Below are 20072 nucleotides of genomic sequence, written 5' to 3'. Positions count from 1 at the left end.
TCCCAGGGTAAGGTGAGCCAGAGTGGACACATCTGTAATCCCAGTAGGTGGAGAGGCAGATTGGACACATTTGTAATCCCAGAAGATGGTTAGCTAGAGTTTGCATATTTTTAATCCCAGGAGATGGTGAGCCAGGGTGGATACATTTGTAATCCCAGTAGGTACGGTGAACCACATTGGACACATTTGTAATCCCAGGGACACAGTGAGCCATAAGTGGACACATCTGTAATCCCAGGAGACGGTGAGTCAGAGTGGACACATTTGTAATCCCAGGAGATGGTGAGCCAGAGGGGACACATTTTAATCCCAGGAGAGACATTGAGCCACAATGCAGACATCTGTAACCAGGAGAGACAGTGAGCCAGAGTGGATACCTCTGTTATCCCTGGAAGAGAGTACACAAGAATAGACCCATTTATAAACCCATGTATATGGTGAGCAGAGTGGATATGTCTGTAACCCAAGGGGGACTGTCAGCCAGAGTGAACACATCTGTAGTCATATGTGATAAGGTGAGCCATAATGGACATATCTGTAAATCCATTTATTTGGTGCGCAGAGTGGACACATCTGTAAGCCAAGGGAGATATGGTGAGCCAGAATGGACACATTTGTAATCTTGGGAGAGACATTAAGCCAGACACATCTGTAATTCCATGGAGATGGGGACAAGAGTGGACACACCTTTAATCCCAGGAGAGACAGTGAGCCAGAGTGGACACATCTGTAATCCCAGGATGGACAGTGAGCCAAAGGGCTACATCTGTAATTGTAGGAGATAAAGTGAGCCTGAATGGAAACATCTGTAATTCCTGTAGAGACAGTGATCCAGTGGGGACACATCTGTAATTCCTGTGGTCATGAATCAAAAGCCTGAGGATCAGGCTGTGGTACAGAAGGTTTTCTGAGACCCTCTCTCAAAAGAGAGAAGAGGTAGATCTGGTGGCACTTGTGAGGCGTGGGCAGAGGTAGGCAGCTCTCTCTGAGTTCAAGTCCGCATGGTCTATCTAGGGAGCTCCAGGGCAGCCATGGCTACATGGTGAAGACCCTGTCTTAAAAAAGTGGGAGGTGCTAGAGAGCTGGCTCACAGGTGAATAGCCCATGCTGCCCTGGCAGGCAATCCAGGTTCAGCTCTCATCATCTGCATGGTTTCACAAACATCTTTACGTCCAGTTGCAGGGTATCCCATCTCCTTTTCTAGTGACCATGAGCACTAGCCATGAACATGTTGTACACATACATACAGGGAAAACACTCATACATACAAAATAAAGTAATCCTTAAACACTGCTAAAGGGTGGGGAATGCAGGTTCTTTATCTCATCATGCCTGGGGAAGAAACAAAGAGAATCAGGGGTATAGATGAGAGGCAGACAATCAGAGAAAGAGACCCAGAGACCCAGACCAGAGACCCAGAGAGGAGAGAAAGGAGACAGCATAGGATGGGGGGTATCTGCCTTCAGAATTTGGCTGACTGCTTAGACAGTTGTCTAGATTTCCCAAGATGCTACAGGGCCTATGAACAATACATATGAAACCTAAAAAGGGGTATGTGCAACCGTTGAAAGGCAACCTGTTTTCTGGTCGAGCTAGGTTTAAACCCCAGAGACCCAGTAGGTGTTCCTGCAAGGGATGGAAGGCCCGTTTGCCATGCTTCCAGACACTAAAGCTCCTGACAGGAGGCTTCAGATCCATAATTCTGTGGCCATCAGTCACATAGGGCCATGCCCCAGTCCCTGGTATTCTGTTTGAGCTCCACCCCCACAGTTACCTGGCAACAGGCAGGAATGCTCCTCCCCATAGTTACCAGGCAACAGTCAGGTAGGCCGGCCCACTATAAAAGGGGCTATTTGCCCCCTCCTCCTTCTGTTACTCCTGCTTCCCTCTTGCTTCTTTCTTGCTCTTGCTCCCCCCTCTCTGTATTCCCTTCTGCCCTCTTTCCATGTAGCCATGGCCAGCCTCTACTTCTCTACTCCCTCCCTCTCTCTGCCTTTCTATAATAAATGCCTTAAAACCATGGATTGTCTCTTCTCATCGGGATTGGCCATGCTGGAGCAATGGAGCAGGTTTTCCTCTAAAGAGCGGTACGTCTAATCTCCCACCAACGCCTCCCTGCATTTCCAGCCATGGTCACTACCAATCCAAGCCGCTGTGGAGCAAGCCAGGGATAGTCTTCCCCTCGGGAACCAGCTAGAGCCCTCCTTCCCCTCTTTTTCCCTTCAGTTCTAGGCCAGAGCCCACCTGCGGGACCCCCACTCCGTTCTCAGGTCTTCCTCGGCATCCATAGGCATCTACGGTGCTCAAGAGTAAGAACTCACCATCCCTGGCCTCCGTGTGGCAAGGGGAACCAGAGCCGGCTCTTCCGAGCCAAACTCTGGCAGTTCTGTGGGGACCCCAGACTGTGCTTCCCCACCTCCCAGAGCGGGGTCCTAGAAGCCAGTGGGTGGGCACAGTCAAAGAGACTGCCTCCAAGAGGCCCTAGCCTTGTGGCAGGCTGGACGTGGGCCACTATTGTAACTCACAGGGGTATCTACGGCCCTTCTTATGAGTAACACCAAACCCTCTGAAGGTTCTAGAACTGATATCCAATTCCATAGTTGCAGATGTGGTTGACAAGCAAAAGGCTTCATTCACCCTGGGCTCATACTTCCTTCTTTCTCCCTGCCCTAGACGGGTGTGGCCAGCACCACGATGTCACCAGCTGGCTAGGGACTGACAACAGGGACAGGTTATAGCTTGATCTATGGAAACTTTGGCATCCAAGTTTCACATTAGAGACAGCTGCTGTGAGTGTGGCCCTCTTCCAGTCACTGTGAGGTGTCACCATAGGGATGGCATCAAGGGGCCCTGGGACTTGTATGGTGTGGAGAAGAGCCCAAGGGTTTTCGAAGTGTCTTAAGGGCCACGCCCAGAGCACTGCCTTGCCCTCCACCCCTTGAGGTGTGAATTATGTGTCAGGAGGCCCCACCTGGCTCCAGATTTGCTGGGCTGTGATCATGGACTTTCAGCCTCTAGAGAGGGGATCCTCTGTACTCCCGGGAGCCACCCTCTGTGGTGCACTGCCTAGCGACTCACACGGACTAGGTACAGACACCTAAACATTTTTAGGCAGCTGGCCAATATGCCACTGTCCAAGCACCAGGTAGGCAGGAGATAGAAGCATGCTGACCAGCTAGCTCAGTGTATACCAAGACAGAAGGCCTGAAGTGACTCTGTTCTATCACTAGACTCTGAGCCATCCTCAGTGTGTGCACACACAGACACAGACACACAGACACACACAAACATACACAAACATACAGACACACACAAACAGACACACACACACAAACATATAGAATAGATAAGGTAAGACACACACAGACACACAGACACAGACACACACAGACACACAGACACAGACACACACACACACACACAAATATATAGTCTTCCACTCTCTCTGAGCTGAACTATAATTCTTTTTTTTTTTTTTTTTTTTTTTTTTTTTGAGGCAGGGTTTCTCTGTGTAGCCCTGGCTGTCCTGGAACTCACTCTGTAGACCAGGCTGGCCCCAAACTCAGAAATCCACCTGCCTCTGCCTCCCAAGTGCTGGGATTAAAGGCGTGGGCCACCACTGCCCAGCCTTGAACTAGAATTCTTAAGAGACCTTGAAAACTCCCTGAGTTATTGAAGTGTGCCAGTCTGTCTTTTCCTGTTATGATAAAATTCCCTGATGAAAAACAACTTAAGAAAAGATGGGCTTATTATTTCATTTATTTATTTGGGGTATTTTGTTTGGTTTGCAACAGGGTCTCTACATAGTCCTGGCTGTTCTGGAACTCATTATGTAGATTAGGCTGGCCTCAAACTCACTCCATCTACCTCTGTCTCCTGAGTGCTGGAGTTAAAGGTGTACATACCATGCTTAGCTCAGGTTAGCCAGCAAATGTGGGAACTGCCTGTGGGTGACAGGTGATGGCTTTGCCACTCCCTGGGACACATTTAGGTCTGTCTCCCCATCTGTAAACTGGTCCAACAGAGGCACCTGTTTATAGGGTTGCAGTGCGTGTGGTATTCAGTTTGGATTCTACAATAGAAACTTACCACAGTCTTTTTCAAGTTGAAATACACAGCCCCAATTGGCTCCTGACATCAGGCCCGGAGAGTATACCCTCCTACAGGACACGAAAGTTTCCTTTCCTGCCAGTCAGGAATGTAAAGACAGCACTGCTCTTATCAGGGAGTAGAGTTGTGACATCCTTCAAGTCTGGAGGTGGTCCAGTAAGTCTCCTTCAGGCCTAATTAGATTTTGTTGTAAAGAGATAAAAAGCTGTTACTCTGTATCACACAGTATCCTTTTCAGGTCAACGAAACCCACAGTGGAGAGGGTGGAAGGAAAGGGCTGGCCCTTAACAGTCTTTGGAATAAAATCCTGACAAATCCGAATTGATTCTAAAGCCTGAGAAAATTGAATGCAGAGAAAATTGGATTTGTGCACTGTCAAATGGACTTGTAGGGCACGTGGACTGTGTCAGCAGACAAGCATAAGAACTGCTGAGGCAGGCATGCTCACACCCTGGAAATCTCAGAGATCTGAGACGGCAGAGGTGGAGCTGCCCTCTCCCTGCCCTCTGTGCTTGCTCTGGAACATGGAAGCACAGCCCCCAACTGAGAGAACCAGAACAGAACAGAAACTCTCCTGTTAATGAAGCATCTAGTAGCCTTTGGCCAATGACCTTCCCTTCCTGGATATTCTCACTCCCTTTCCCCAAATCACAGAATCCCTGGTTCACCTAAATAAAGTGTGTGTGCTGACATCCAACCTCAATATAGAAACAGCAGCAAGCTAAGATGGTCTCAGAGAGCTGCTTCATTACAGACTGCCATGGGAAAGGCCTTCGCCTAAAAGAGTCATGACACTAAGATTCCTCTTTCTTCTCTTGCCCCTTGGCACTCGGCACTGGCTCCCAGTTGGACCAGATCCTGCTCCTCTCAGGTCTGGAGAACAGGGGCACTCTGACACCCGGAAGGGACAGCAGACTTGGAACTCTCAGTCCCATGACTTTGCCCTGCAGGCGTATTCACAGCATCCAGACACTGCCAATAGAGAGACAGAACCTGGGACCTCCATGTACCTCTTGGTGTCTACTAAAAGCTGTTAAAATGGCAATCTTTAGAGATGTATGGGAGTTGTGTGTGTCAAAATGAGATGACTGCCAGATTGCAGAGAGAGTGTCAACAGAAGTCAGTGGAACCTGTGCTTGGGAACCTGTTGCAAACTCAAAGCTTGAGCTCCATGCTCATAGCTAGTAGCCATGACCCCATGAGGCATTGGGAGGTGGACTTGTGAGGATGGAGTTTGAGTAGAAAGAAGAAAGGACCAGAAGCTGTTTCTCTCTCCTCTCTCTCTCTCTCTCTCTCTCTCTCTCTCTCTCTCTCTCTCTCTCTCTCTGTGTGTGTGTGTGTGTCCCTGTGTGTACATGTGTTGATTTGAATATGTTTGGCCCATGGTGAGGTCTTGTTGGAGTAGGTATGCCACTGTGGGGGTGGCTTTTGAGACCCAATCCCTAGTTGCCTAGAAGAGTCTTCTTAAGATGTAGAACTCTCAGTTCCTTCTCCAGCACCCTGTGTGCCTGGATGCTGCCATGCTTCCTGCCATGATGAAACTGTAAGCCAGACTCAATCAAATGTTGTCCCTTATAAAAGTTGTCTTGGTCATGGTGTTTCTTCATAGCAGTGGAAATCCTAACAAAGAAAGTGTGTATGTGTGTGTCTGTCTGTCTGTTTGTCTGTGTGTTTCTGTCTCCTGACTTGGTCTCCTTCTTTCTTCTCTGTCTCCCTGTTTCTTGATTCTCTCTCTCTGTCTCTCTGTCTCTGACTCTCTTTACCTCTGTCTCTCCCACCTACCCTCCCAACCCCAAGAGCCATGAGACATCAATGCCTGATACTTGCTGTTTGCTCCGTGGTGTTATAGTACATGGCCTGAGCTGGCTGAGACAGATGCTAAACCAATCTAGCCTGAACTCCTATTCCACTGTATGAGCTCAGTAGGTTGAGCTAGGGTCTAACTTGACTCTTCAATCTACTAACCAAAGTTCATAAGACTGGAAGGAAATCTGTTTGCTACTGGAGGACAAAGGAAATCCTCAATATCTGTCAGCTACAAACCCTGCAACCTACAATAACACCTACAAAGCAGCTCACTACCATCTTCAAAGCCAATTATAGGCTATCCAAATCCTCTTGCATCGTCACAGGCCCAGACATGCACACAGTGCACACACATACATGTAGGCAAGACATACATACACATGAAATAAACATAATCTTTCAATAGTAATGGGTTTACAGGTATGTAATACACTTATGTACTAAGTTCATTCTTTGAAAGTATACAATCTAGTAGTGCTTCTTAGTATGTCATTAAAATTATGCACTCATCAACCTATTTGTTTTAAAAAAACATTTTTATCTTTGATAAGAAACCCTGTGGCCATTAGAGGTTACTCTTCATTCTTCCAGACTTTACCCCCTCATCAATTTGTTAGTCACCAGCTCAACCTATCCCTCTTTGATGACCTTCAAAAATAGGACCTTAAAATCAGGTTGTGTAGAGCACCAATACCCGTGATATGTAGGGGTTTCTGTGGGTCCCTTTGGTTAATGAGTAAACAGGCTGTAACCCAATATAACTTTGCTTTATGTTTCTCATTCTGTTGGTTGTTGTTGATTGATTTTTGGTTGTGAGGTTTGTTTGTTTGTTTGATTGATTTTCAAGATTGTGTGTGTGTGTGTGTGTGTGTGTGTGTATGTGTGTGTGTGTGTGTGTGTGTGTAGCCTTGGATGTCCTAAACACTCTAGACCAGGCTGGCCTCAAACTCATGGAGACCTACATGCCTCTGCCTCCTGAGTGCTTGGGATTAACGGTATGTGCGCATCACCACCCAGCTCTTTCTAGGTATTTAATAGAAATGAAATCATCTAATATAGAAATAACTCCTGTTTTGGTGTTTGGATTCTTTCACAGAGTTTAATGTTTACTCATGTTATGTTATACTCAAAGATAAAAATGTTTTTTAAACAAATAGGGTGATGGGAGCATAATTTTAATGACATACCAAGAAAGCACTACTAGATTGTATACTTTCAAAGAATGAACTTAGTATGTAGGTGTATTACATACCTCTTTTTATATCTAGATACCAGTCCATTGTATTAATATGCCACATTTTGTTTACCCATTCATCACACTGTATAATTTGGGGATTCTCCATTTTGTCTTCTATAACATCTGTGCACATGTAGGTGCTTGAGGCTGTACCATTTTATATTTACAGTTCCAACAGAAATATAGAGGGTTCCTATTTCTCAGTTCCTTTATAGTCTCACATGTGCTCTAGCACTTGTAGATGCTAGACAAGCCTTCCAAATGAATTTGAGAATTGCTCTTTCTATGTTTGCGAAGAATTGAGTTGGAATTTTGATGGGAATTGCATTGAACCTGTAGATTGCTTTTGGTAAGATGGCCACTTTTACTATGTTAATCCTGCTGATCCATGAACATGGGTGATCTTTCCATCTTCTGAGGTCTTCAATTTCTTTCTTCAGAGACTTGACATTCTTGTCATACAGTTCTTTCACTTGCTTTGTTAGAGTCACACCAAGATATTTTATATTATTTGTGACTGTTGTGAAGGGTGTCATTTTGCTAATTTCTTTCTCATCCTATTTATCCTTTGAGTAGAGAAAGGTTACTGATTTGTTTGAGTTAATTTTATATCCTGACACATTGCTGAAGTTGTATATCAACTGAAGGAATTCTCTGGTGGAATTTTTGGTGTTAAGTATACTATGATATTATCTGCAAATAGTGATATTTTGACTTGTTCCTTTCCAATTTGTATCCTTTTGACCTCCTTTTGTCATGTAATTTCTCTGGCTAGAATATTGAGTACTATATTGAATAGAGAGTGGAGAGCCTTGTCTAATTCCCTTAGTTTAGTGGGATTGCTTCAAGTTTCCATTTAGTTTCATGTTAGCTATTGGTTTAGTGTATATTTCATTTATTATGTTTAGGTATGGGCTTTGAATTCCTGATCTTTCCAAGACTTTTAACATGAAGGGATGTTATATTTTGTCGAATGATTTTTCAGCCTCTAATGAAATAATCATGTGGTACAACCGCTCTGGAAATCAGTCTGGCAGTTCCTCAGAAAGTTGGACATAGTACTAAAAGAGGACCCAGCTATACCACTCCTGAGCATATACTCAAAGGATGCTCCAACATATAACAAGAACACATGTTCCACTATGTTCATAGCAGCCTTATTTATAATAGCCAGAAGCTGGAAACAACCCAAATGTTCCTCAACAAAGGAATAGGTACAGAAAATGTGGTAGATTTACACAATGGAGTACTACTTAGCTATTAAAAAATGACTTCATGAAATTCTTAGGCAAATGGGTGAAATTAGAAAATATTATCTTGAGTGACATAACATAGTCACAAAAGAATGGCCATGGTATGTACTCATTGATAAGTAGATTTTATTTAAAAAGCTGGAATACCCATGATATAATTTATAGACCATATGAAGGTAAAGAAGAAGAAATACCAAAGCATGAATATTTCAGTCCTATTTAAAAGGGGGAACAAAATAATAATGGGAGTTAGAGGCTGTGAGGGTCTTGGGAGGAAGAGAGGAGTGGGAGAGGATAAAAAGGGGGTGCAGGATCACATGGGGGAGGAGATGGGGGAGGTATACATAGAGTCAAGAATTTGAACAGAGGTTTCTAACAATGGGGGATTGGGAACTGGGGGTAACCAACAGAGAGTCCCACAGGCCTGGAAAGCAAGAGACTCCCAGGACCCAACAGGGATGACATTAGCTGATATATCCGACAAAGGGGAAAGAGAACCTGTAGAGACCAGATCCAGAGGTTAGGCATGGCCCCCGGTTGAAAGATGGGCCCACCCACCTTTCTCTAAAATTTTAACCCAGAATTGCTCCTGTCTAAAGAAAATACAGGGACAAAGATTTGAGTAGAGACTGAAGAAAAGGCCATCTAGAGACTGCCCCACTTGGGGATCTATCCCATATACATCCACCAAACCCAGTCACTATTGCTGATGCTACAAAGTGCTTGCTGACAGGAGTCTCATATGCTTGTCTCCTGAGAAGTTCTGCCAGAGCCTTACCGATAAAGATTTAGATCTTTGCAGATAGCCATCGGACTGAAAATGGGGACCCCAATGGAGGAGTTAGGGGAAGGACTGAAGGAGCTGAAGGGGTTTGCAACCCTATAGGAAGAACAACAATATCAACTAACCAGAGCCCCCAGAGCTCCCAGGGACTAAATCTCCAACTGAAGAATACACATGGAGGGACCCATGGCTCCAGCTTTGTATTTAGCAGAGGATGGCCTTATCTGGAGTCAATGGGAGAGGAGGCCTTTTGTCCTGTGAAGGCTTGATGCCCCAGCATAGGCAAATGCTAGGGTGGTGAAGTGGAGTGGTTGGGTGGTTGGGAGAGCACCCTCATAGAAGCATGGGTAAGGGGGTAGGTGGGATAGGGGTTTTTCAGTGGGAAAACTGGGAAGGGGGATATCAATTGACATGCAAATAAAATAACCAATAAAAAATTAAAAAACAGTAAAACCTACAGAAAGCATTATACTGAATGGAGAAAAACTAAAAGTTTTTCTTTTAAAATGAGGAGTGATACAAAACAATCCACTGTTTCCTGTCTTCTAAAATTACTTTAAAGCTAGGCAGTGGTGGTACACACTTTAATCGCAGCACTCAGAGACAGAGATGGCCAGTGTCTAAGTTCCAGCAAATCCAGGGCTAGACAGAGAAACCATGTCTTGATGTACTCCTACCCCCCAAAAAGAAAAGAAAATTACTTTACAGTGGATTGTATAATTTAATCTAATCTCAACCTGAACTAGTATGGAGAATTAAAAAATGAAAAGTCTCTCAAAAGGATCTCATTACAATCCAAGAAATCTAAACCAGCATTCAATAGACATGACTGCCCACCAATACTTATTGCAGTTAGATTTGTGCTAGCCAAGGTAAGAAATAAGCATTAGTTCTCACCACCTCAAAGGTGTGTGTGTGTGTGTGTGTGTGTGTGTGTGTATACTAATGAATGAATAAAAAGAAACTCACTTCACTAAGTTGAGTATTTATAAGAATGTCCAACAATGTTTAAAATCTTTGGAGCAAGAAGACAATAGCTTGCTTAATGTAAACAATGACCAGAAAGATCAGACATGCAAATTCTAATCCCAGCACTTGGGAAATAGAGGCAGAAGGATCAGGAGTTCAAGGCCCACAGCAGCTCTGTAGGAAGCTATGTATGGCTATTTGAGACCCTGTCTCAAAATCAAATAAAAACAAAACAAAGACAAATCCTTTCCTATTTAAGACACTATTCTATTAAGAAAGAGGCTAGCAAATAGAACAGGAGAAAAGGGAATAATGTGTAAAATGAGCCTACACATAAATAAAGGCCAATTAATGATGACAAGCATTGTACAACAATGGCAGAAGTTACATGACTCAGGGACAAATAATACTTAAGTGGAAATACACATGGATTTCCACTATCCATGGACAATAATCAAATTATGGTTTGAAATATGAAAAGGTACAACTTGAATGTTTTTTGATAAATTTTAGTCACACATTGTTTGATGTATGAGAATAGGTAGACTAACAAAGCCTAAGGAATGGCATGTCATAGCTCCCAACATCTGGTATTTTGGCCAGTGGAAGAGGACTCTTCCCTCCAAGGGGTAAAGCTAAAAGAGCCATAGAACAGTATAGAAAGCTGTATTGATGAGTATACGTGCTTCAGTTACTTTGCTACTTCTGTGCTAGGATGCCATGACAAAGACAATTTATAGAAGAGTTTATTGGAGCTTATGGCTTTAGAGGGTGAGTCCATAACTATCATGGTAGAAAGGATGGCAGCAGGTAGGTAGGAATGGTGCTAGAGCAGTAGCTGAGAGCTTACATCTTTATCTGTAAGTAGGAGCCAGGGGGTAGAGGTAGGAGAGAAGAGAGATAACTGGGAATGGTGTGGGCCTTTTAAACCTCAAATCCTACTCTCAGTGACATACTCCCTCTAAAAACACCATAACTCCCAATCCTTCCAAAACAGTTCTACCAATTTCGATCAAGTATTCAAAGATATGGGGCCATTCTCATCCAACTACCACAACACAGAAGGTTGCAAAAACACACTGCATCTCGCAGCAAGCCCCAAATGTTACAGCCAGGAACCATCTTGAGAAGGTCCTATAAATTTTGGTTTTGGTTTTCACTTTTTTTTTTTTTTGAGTCTTACTATGTAGCCTTGACAGGCATGAAACTTGCTATGTAGATCAGGATGACCTTAAATTCACAGAGATTCGTCTGCCTCTCCTTTCTAAATGCTGAAATTACAAGTGTGTACCATAACACCTAGTAAAGAGGTTTTATTAGGCATAAACTGCTCCAGAAATCAGAAACCTCTCATAATAACATCTCAGAGTCCTCATGAACAAACTGCCACGTTAGCTAGGGTGGTGGCAGACACGTGGGTTAGAGTAGTATATGTGACACAAATTTGTTGGGAAAAGAAAAGACAAAGTTGGTCCCAGGGGATGGGCTACTGCTGTGACAATCCTGTTCATGCTAGCTTTTTGGAGGCATGTGGGGGACTTTGGACTAAAAAGATGTTTGATGCTTCAAGGAGAGAGCAATGGACCGTTCTAGTAGGAACTCGAAAGATAGTCATGCTGAGAGCAAGGTGGACTATGGGGACAAAGCTCAACCGGTTTCCTAAGGGAATAATAATATTAGCAATTGGGCTAGAGACACTACTTGTGATATTTTGGCAAAGGAGGTGGCTGCTTTTTCTCTTGTGTTTGGAAATGTATGCAGGTGTCCACAAAGCCAGAAGAGGACACTATATTACCCAGAGTCAGAATTACTGGCATTTCAGAAACATCTGTCCTAATTTTATTCAAGTTTTTTGCTATTGCTGAGATAAAACACCACAACTAAGGCACGTTATAAAAGAAGGCAATTAATTTGGCTTGTGGTTCCAGAGGGCTAGAGTTCATGGTGTTGAAGTATAGTCTTTCTTTCTTTCGAGACAGGGTTTCTCTGTGTAGCCTTGGGTGTTCTGGAACTCACTCAGTAGACTAGGCTGGCCTCAAACTCAAAAATATCCATCCACCTGCCTCCTGCCTCTGCCTCCTAAAAGCAGGAATTAAAGGTGTGCACCACCACTGCTGGCAGAAAGCCCACAACACAATCTCCAAGTTGGAGATGGATTAAGCCACACCTCCCATCTTCCAATCCTTCCCAGACCATCCCATGAACTGGAGACCATATTCCCATATTCAAAGATATATATGGGGTATTCTCACTCAGACCAGCACATTCCACTTCCTGGCCACAATAGGCTTGTGGTCATCTCACAGTGTAAAATATATTCAGTCCAAAGTCAAAAGTTTCCATAGTCTTTCACATTCTCAAGTGTCTTCTCAGACTCAAGGCTGTTACTTAACTGTACTCCCTGTAAAATAAAAAAACCAAGTACATACTTCCAACACACAATGGTACAGAATATACATCACCCCTCCAAAAGGGAAGAATGAGGACAGCGTGAGGAAATACTGGAGCAAAGCAAAACTGAAACCCAGCAGGGAACTCTCCAAATCCTCTAGCTCCGTGGCCAGTGTCAGAGACTTAGATGACTGGCTCCTTTGGCTTTGTTCTCTGCAACACACTTCTCTCTCTTGGGCTGGTTCCTCTCATCTTGGCAAATATCCCATGGCTCTGGCACCTCTAACTTCTATCCAGGTTTCACTTTCACAGGTGCACACTACAGCCTCCCAGGGCCTCCACGTAGGGACTCCCTTGCCATATACCTTGCCTTTGTGTTTCTCCTTAACCTCATAGGAAGGTCCAAACCCCTTTACTCATTAGTGTAAAACTAGACCCCTATGAACCACATTGTCACACAATGCAACAGAGAACAAGAATCCTTGCCTTGAATAAGGTGGGAGGTGAGGACCAACACCAGAGGCTGTCCTCTGACTGATACGTGCATGCCTACACTCATACAATACACAGAGATTTTTAAAAAGCTAGAGAAAAAAAAAACCTGCACCTAATGGCCAACTACAGGAAATACCAGGAGTGACCACATTCTATGTATTCACTGATAGGAGGATTCCATGTATATACACATGATGTCATTTAAAGAATTGTTGTAGTAAAAATTCAAGATTTTTTTTCAGCACTGGGGATTTAAACCCCAGCTTCCTTCATGCTAGGCAAGCCTGCTTTTCTCAGCTGTATCTCAGGAATACCCGCCTCCCCCCAAACTCCTCCCAACCTCCCCATGTCACCAAGTCTCATTCTTTCCATTCAGGATCCAACCAAGAACATCACCATGTTGCATTCAAATGATAAAATAAATTATGAGATGGTTTTTATAAAGCTGGCACAGTATATCATTTCAAATAGGAAACAGGAGATACACATAGGAGAAACAGCTTGGTTTACCCAGCGTTCACAGGAGCCCCCAGTTAAGGTCAATTGACTCTGTTCCTAAGCTTAAAACCATCTCACTGGGTGTTGGAGAGGTGGTTGAGTGGTTAAGAACACTGGCTACTCTTCCAGAGGACATGGGCTCAATTTTCAGCACCCACATGGCAGCTCATAACTGTCTGCAATCCTGACCCAGAGAATTCAACACCCTCACACAGTCATACATGCAGTCAAAATACCAATGTACATAAAATAAAAGTAAACAAATTATAAAAGAGTTCTCACTGTTCTGATTTAGCATGGTGGATCATTGACAGGGAGGGAAAGGTAAGCAGATAGGAAGTTGAATTGTGAAACCTGCAAAAACTTTGGCTGCTCAATGTGAACAGGCTCATCTCTAACTATTCACTGAAAGTAGGTTCTAACCTGTGATCTCTTCCCTATACCATTTTTTTTTTATAAAAAGTTATGTGTATGTTTCTGTACTTAGGAGAATATATGCCCCACATATACTTGTGCCCATGCAGGGAGGAAGGCATGCTCTAGTGTGGGAATTACAAGTGGTTGTGAGTAGGGACTCAAACTGAGGTCCTCACACTTGCATAGCTGCTGCTTTACTCACTGAGGCATCGTCTATGGTTGCTTTTGGGGTTTGTTTGTTTTGTTTGCTTGTTTTTTGAAACAGCATGTGGCTGTGCAGCTCAGGCTATCCTGAATTCTGACCCTCTTGCCTCCAACTGTCTGCTGCAGGAATATATATACTTAGAAAGTCCAAGAGATCTGGGATGGGGGAGGGTTCCAGGGTGAAATGTGGGTGATGACCTTAGCTGAAATGCCCTAAAATGGGGAGATGGAACCTGAAGAGATCGCCTCCAGTAGATGGGCAGGGTTCCAGTAAACAGATGGGGATACCAACCCACCTTCAAAAATTTTGCCTCCAAATTGTTCCTGTCTAAATGGAACAGAGACTGAGTGAATCAGTGACTGGCCCAACTTGGGATCTAACCCATGGGTGGGCACCAAACTCTGACACTACTACTGATGCCATGTTGCCCTTGCAGATAGGAGCCTAGCATGGCTGTCCTGTGAGGGGCTTTACTTATCAGCTGACTGAGACAGAGGCAGATACTTCCAGCCAGGCATTGGACTGAGGTCTGTACCCCTATGGAAGAGTTAGGGGGAGGATTGAAGGAACTGAAGGAGATGGCAACCCCATAAGAAGATCAAGTGTGTCAGCTCACCTGGACCTCTGGGAACCTCCAGAGACTATACCACTAACCAAAAAGCATACATGGGCTAGTCCAAGATCCCTGGCAAATATGTAGCTGAGGACTGCCTTGTCTGGCCTCATGGGGAGAGGATGCTCCTAATCCTGTAGAGACATGATGCTCCAGGCATGGGTGATGCCCAAGGTGGGCATGCCCTGTCAGAGGCAAAGGGGATGGGAGGTGGGGGAGGAAGAATTCTGTGAGAGGGGACTGGAATAGGGCAACACATGAGATGTAAATAAATAACATGATAATAAAATTATTTTTATATGTATGGTTGTTTTGCCTGGTGCCTGTAGAATCCAGAAGAGAGTGCTAGACTTCCTGGATTTGCAGATAACTGTGAACCACCATGTGGTGGTGGGACTCAGACCCAGATGCTCTGAAATAATAGCTCATGTTCTTAATCAATAAGCCAAAAATCTGTCTGTTGACACTTAAAATGATGAAGCTCCGCTGTTTTCTTTCGTGCCCTTGATTTGTGAGAGACTATCCAGATTTCTACATGTCACCTTAGAAATTGTTGCTTCAACTCATCAGTAAAGACAAAATATTAGGTAGAATTTCTTGTATAAACTTCTTTCTCCCAGGCCTGCAGTTCTAACAACACTAAGTACAGAACTCCACCTCTATGGTGAGGCTGACCACAGGGGAAACGTTTATAATCTATGTTGGTTAGTTTTTATGTCAATTTGACACAAGCTATGGTTATTTGGGAAGAGGGACTTTTTGAGAAAATGCCTCTATTGAGAGTGGCTTGCAGGCAAGTATGGGGTGTGTGTATTTTCTTAATTTGTGATTCATGTGTTTGTACCCAGCCCACTGTGGGCAGTGCCACCCCTGGGCAAGTGGTCCTGAGGTATATAAGAAAGCAGGCTGAGCAAGCCATAAGGAACAAGCCAGTAAACAGTGTTCTGCCATGGTTTCTTTTTCAGTTCCTGTCTCCAGGTTCCTTCCCTGCTTGAGTTTCTCTGGGATAGACTGACTGTCATGTGAAAGAGTAAGCAATAAACCCTTTCCTCCCCAAATTTGTTTTTGGTCATGGTGATTTTTTCCACAGTAGTAGGAACCCTGACTAAGACAGGGTCTAAGAGCTGAACTTACTAAATTCCTCTAACTCCTCCTCCATAAATCTCTTTAAAAAATTAGAAAATAAAAATTGTGTGCATGCATACCATAGAGTGGGTATGGAAATCAGAGGGCATTTGTATGGAGTTGATTCTCTCCTCCCACCAAATGAGTCCTGGAGATCAAACACAGGTCATTCCTTTACAACTGAGTTATCAAGTTCTTTATACTGCTGGTTCCTCCCTACCAAGAAAACCCTTGTGTTTTATAGCCTTCCCCTCTCTGGTGAACAAGAATGCCCCCATAGGCTCATATATTTGAGTATTTAGTCCCCAGTTGAGGAAAGGTTTGGGAAGCATTAGGAGGTGTGGCTCTTTTTGGACGAGGTGTGTCACTGGGGACTGGATTTGTGGTTTCAAGAGGTTCTTGCCATTTACATTGTTGCTTCTCTCTCCGCCTTCTACTTGGAATAAAAAATGAGTCCTCAACTGTTCTGCCTCCATGCTTTTGCCCCATCACTATAGACTCTTACTCTCAGAAACAGCCCAGTTAATTTCTTTCTTTTTTAAGTTGCCTTTGACATGGTGTTTTGTTACAGCAGTAGAAAGGTAACTTAGACATTGTGTGTGTGGTATATGCATCTTCATGTGCTTATACCCACGGATGCACATCTGGAGGCCAGAGGAGGGAACTGGGATCCTCCTGTATCACTGTTTACTTTATTCCTTCAAAGTGAGGTCTCTCTGTGGACCTAGAGCTTGCATTTTTTTTCTACTAAGTGGGTAGCCAGCAGGCCCCTGCTATCTTCCTCTCCACTTGCCTCAGAGTTGGGGTTACAGGAAAGCATGAGACTAGGTTGAACTTTTTATATGGGCCCTGGGATCCAAAGCCAGTTCCTCGTGCTTATGCATGAGTGCTCTTATCCACTGAGGCATCTCAATAGTTCCCATGAAAAACTCTCCTCTACAAACATCTCCAGATGCTTATACTCACAACTGGGCTTCTCCTCTAGTACAACATTTTCAAATAAGGGCATAGGAAACCTTCAGCTGTACTTTAAAACTTTATTTTTGAGAATTTCATACATACTTAGAATGAAATATGAACCTGTCTACTCCCATTTCTTACCTTCAATTCCCATGTCCCTCCCACTCCTCCATCACAACTTCTTGTCTTTTCCTTTCTTGATAACCCAGGTTGTGCTGTCCATATGTGCTGTGCCTGGGTGTGGGGTATCCATGGAAGCATGGGAAACCTACCAGTTGCCATGTTCTCAAAAAAGAATGATTGTACTATTGACCTGGGCTGCCCTGAATCTTCTTTTATCAGTGGACCGCCGCAGTCAATGAAGAGATATATTATTGGCCAAAGCGCTGAGAATCAAAGAGACTGAGGGCCCAGGCCTAAATGGAATACCTATATCAACCCACCAGCAACACTACAGGAATGGAGGAGGAAAGAATCTGGAGAAGGGCTGTGAAGGGCTCTCTGAACTCACAGCAGCTGTGGCCACCTGCATAACACACAAGATCAAGTCAGTCAAAACATCTGCATAGATGGGGTGTGAGTATGTGGGCGATTTCCAGGCCCCAGCCCTACTGAGAACGTACTGGCAGTGGATAGTTGCATTTTGTTTTTAAATAAATGTCTCTGGTCCAAGGTTAGTAAGAATTACCTCAGAGGAGACATTTCTATTCCAAGGCCAACCATAAATATCTGTGGATTTCCCTTTTCCAACGAAGGAACTTACTGTCAGGCCAAACACAGGCACAAGGGGGCAACTTAGTGTTTTAAAGAATATTTTTCTTGAATGCAAAGTCTCTCAGGTATCCTAGCTGCTCAGAGAACCTGTAGCTGGGCTCCAACCCCGTCCCCAGTCCACTCACCATTATCCCTAACCCAGCCCTCCCTCAGCTCCGCCCCCAGCTCACCCCACCCTTACTCCTACCTTCAGCTCATCACCCCACCCCCCACCGCCGCACAAGGCACCCCGGGTGCAGCTGCGCAGAAGCTCCAGTGGGATTGGACTCCAGGGAGCTGGAAGACCGAGAGCCCCTCCCACAACCCCGCCCCACCCACGCCCGCACACCGGCCTCTCACACTTGTCTGAGTCCAGGGCTCCTACAATCTCTCAAGAAACTCCTTGGCTCAGGGGTCACAGGGCCAGTGAATCTCAGCCACTTCGGACTCCCGCAGCTGACAGGACAGGGTGTCAGGAAGAAAGGCCAGTAACGTCTGTTTCACCCCCTCGTGCTCCTGTTTGAACAGTTCTGACTGCGCCCATGATCCTGATTCGCTAATTCTCAGAAACCAAATGGGGAGCCCGGAGCAACGGAATAAGCAACCAGATGATCAGGATCCCAAATGATGCTTCGCAGCAGATTTTCTCAGCAAGGGCTTCCTGTGGCCTTAATTACATTTAAATAGAGCTTGTACCTGGCTTTGCAGAGCCAATCTGCTTCTGACCCTGTTTTTGACCCTGGAGAAAAAGAAGGGCTGTCTAGGCCAGGCAGGACACACAGGGACAGGACAGTGAGGGGATGTCAAGCTTGAGGAGTTTGGCATGAGGCAGTTGACTTTATGGCCAGCTTTTTGCCAAAAATTTCTGTGAATCTATTCAATTTTAGCAAAGAAAAGGAAGAGAATACTATTATCCAATGCATACAGAAACTGAAGGTATGTGCTACAGTTTTCCACAGAGGAAAGGAAAATGGCTCAGTGGGTAACATCCTTTTTCTCCATGAGCATGGTAACCTGAGTTAGGATCTCCGGCACCTATGTAAAAAGGATAGAAGCACATGGCTGCTGTCTAAGAACTGGGGAGGTGCTGCTGATGGTGGGTGGTAGGGCTAGACAGAATCTGTGGGATTTGCTGTCCAGCCCATCTAGCCCAAATGGTGAGCTACAGGTTTAAAGAGAGACCCTGACAAGAGAGAGAGAGAGAGAGAGAGAGAGAGAGAGAGAGAGAGAGAGAGAGAGAGAGGAGAGAGATATGGCTTCCCTACAGACACAAGTGGGTGCATACAATTGTACACACTGAGTAAAATAAACACTTGACTTAGCCCAGACATTAGCAAGCTGTAACCAAAGTCAAAGTGACTCTAGACATTTAGAAGGCTGAATAGATTTCCAAATCTGAGAGGCAACAGAACTAAAATAAAGCCTTGGATGCATCACCAGGAAGGATGTAACTTGGAGGTCATCATGGCCATAAAGAAGGGCACAGTAAAACATTAAACTGCTTCATTGATGGATTTATTTTAAATATGAAGCTGTTAGGTGGCTCTCAGGTGCTAGAGAAATGGCCTGAGGGATTTGGGGGGAATCCCAAGCTTCCATAGTTACCTCTGGGAGGCTGAGAGTGGGCAGAGAGAATAAACAAAAATGTCCGGGAAAGTCTTACAAGCCAGAACAGACTGAAGGTTAGGGGAGAGAAGAGCCAGGACTCTAGCCTAGCTGTGGACCACTTCACAGGATTCTGAGGAAGGTTGAGTGTAAGCTTTTCCCTATCTGCTAGCAATCCTCCTGAGTTCAGCATGAGCTTAGTATAGACTGTCATTTAGGATACTGTCAATGGCACGGCCATTTGGGGGAACTTATAGCCTGACAATGGCACACCATCCCTGCCTTCCAGTGTGGAAGCCTTTCAGGGTTTTTCCCTAAGTAGGATGTCAAATTCATAAACTCCAAGAAACTGCCTAAGTAACTCTACCAGCCTAATTTTCAGTTTATTTCCTTCCAGACACACTATGGTTGAGGTATGCACCCAGCCCATGGATGCCATTACTCTACTGAAGGTAAAGAATGATTCTAGCAATTCCACCCAACACACAGCCAAAAGGTGCCACAGACTAACCTCTATTGGGTCCCAGACTTTTAATACAGAAGAAAAACAAGAAAGCCAGGCGAACACATCCACCAAGTTACATTGACACAAAACAAAAAGAATGCATAAATTAAAAGATGGAGCCAGGCCGAGTTTACCACTGAGAATAGGAACAACAGGAGCCAGGTGAATGCTCTGATACAATGCTAGTCTATTGTTAAACCCATCAGCAGGAGTTTTTAGTAAATACCTGATTATGCTATTCCTCTGGGCCTAGTAAAAAACCTGCACCAGGAGAATTCCCTTCTACTAACCCTTTCATGTGACAACCCACCTATTTGCTAGGCCGTTGTGTATTCCTGTGTTTGGG

The 20072-nt window shown here is 44.5% G+C and overlaps 1 pseudogene; it reads left to right on the top strand.

Annotated features, from left to right (window-relative positions):
* LOC110300845 (splicing factor Cactin pseudogene) overlaps positions 1 to 17986 on the top strand; it is a 110630-nt pseudogene extending 92644 nt beyond the window's left edge.
* The last annotated feature ends 2086 nt before the right edge of the window (positions 17987 to 20072 follow it).

The sequence above is a fragment of the Mus caroli genome, unplaced genomic scaffold (genome assembly GCF_978045245.1).
Source record: "Mus caroli unplaced genomic scaffold, Mus_caroli_1 scaffold_10, whole genome shotgun sequence".
Lineage (NCBI taxonomy): Eukaryota > Metazoa > Chordata > Mammalia > Rodentia > Muridae > Mus > Mus caroli.
Note: the sequence above shows the minus strand (reverse complement) of the source record. Positions and strands in the feature narration are given on the sequence as shown.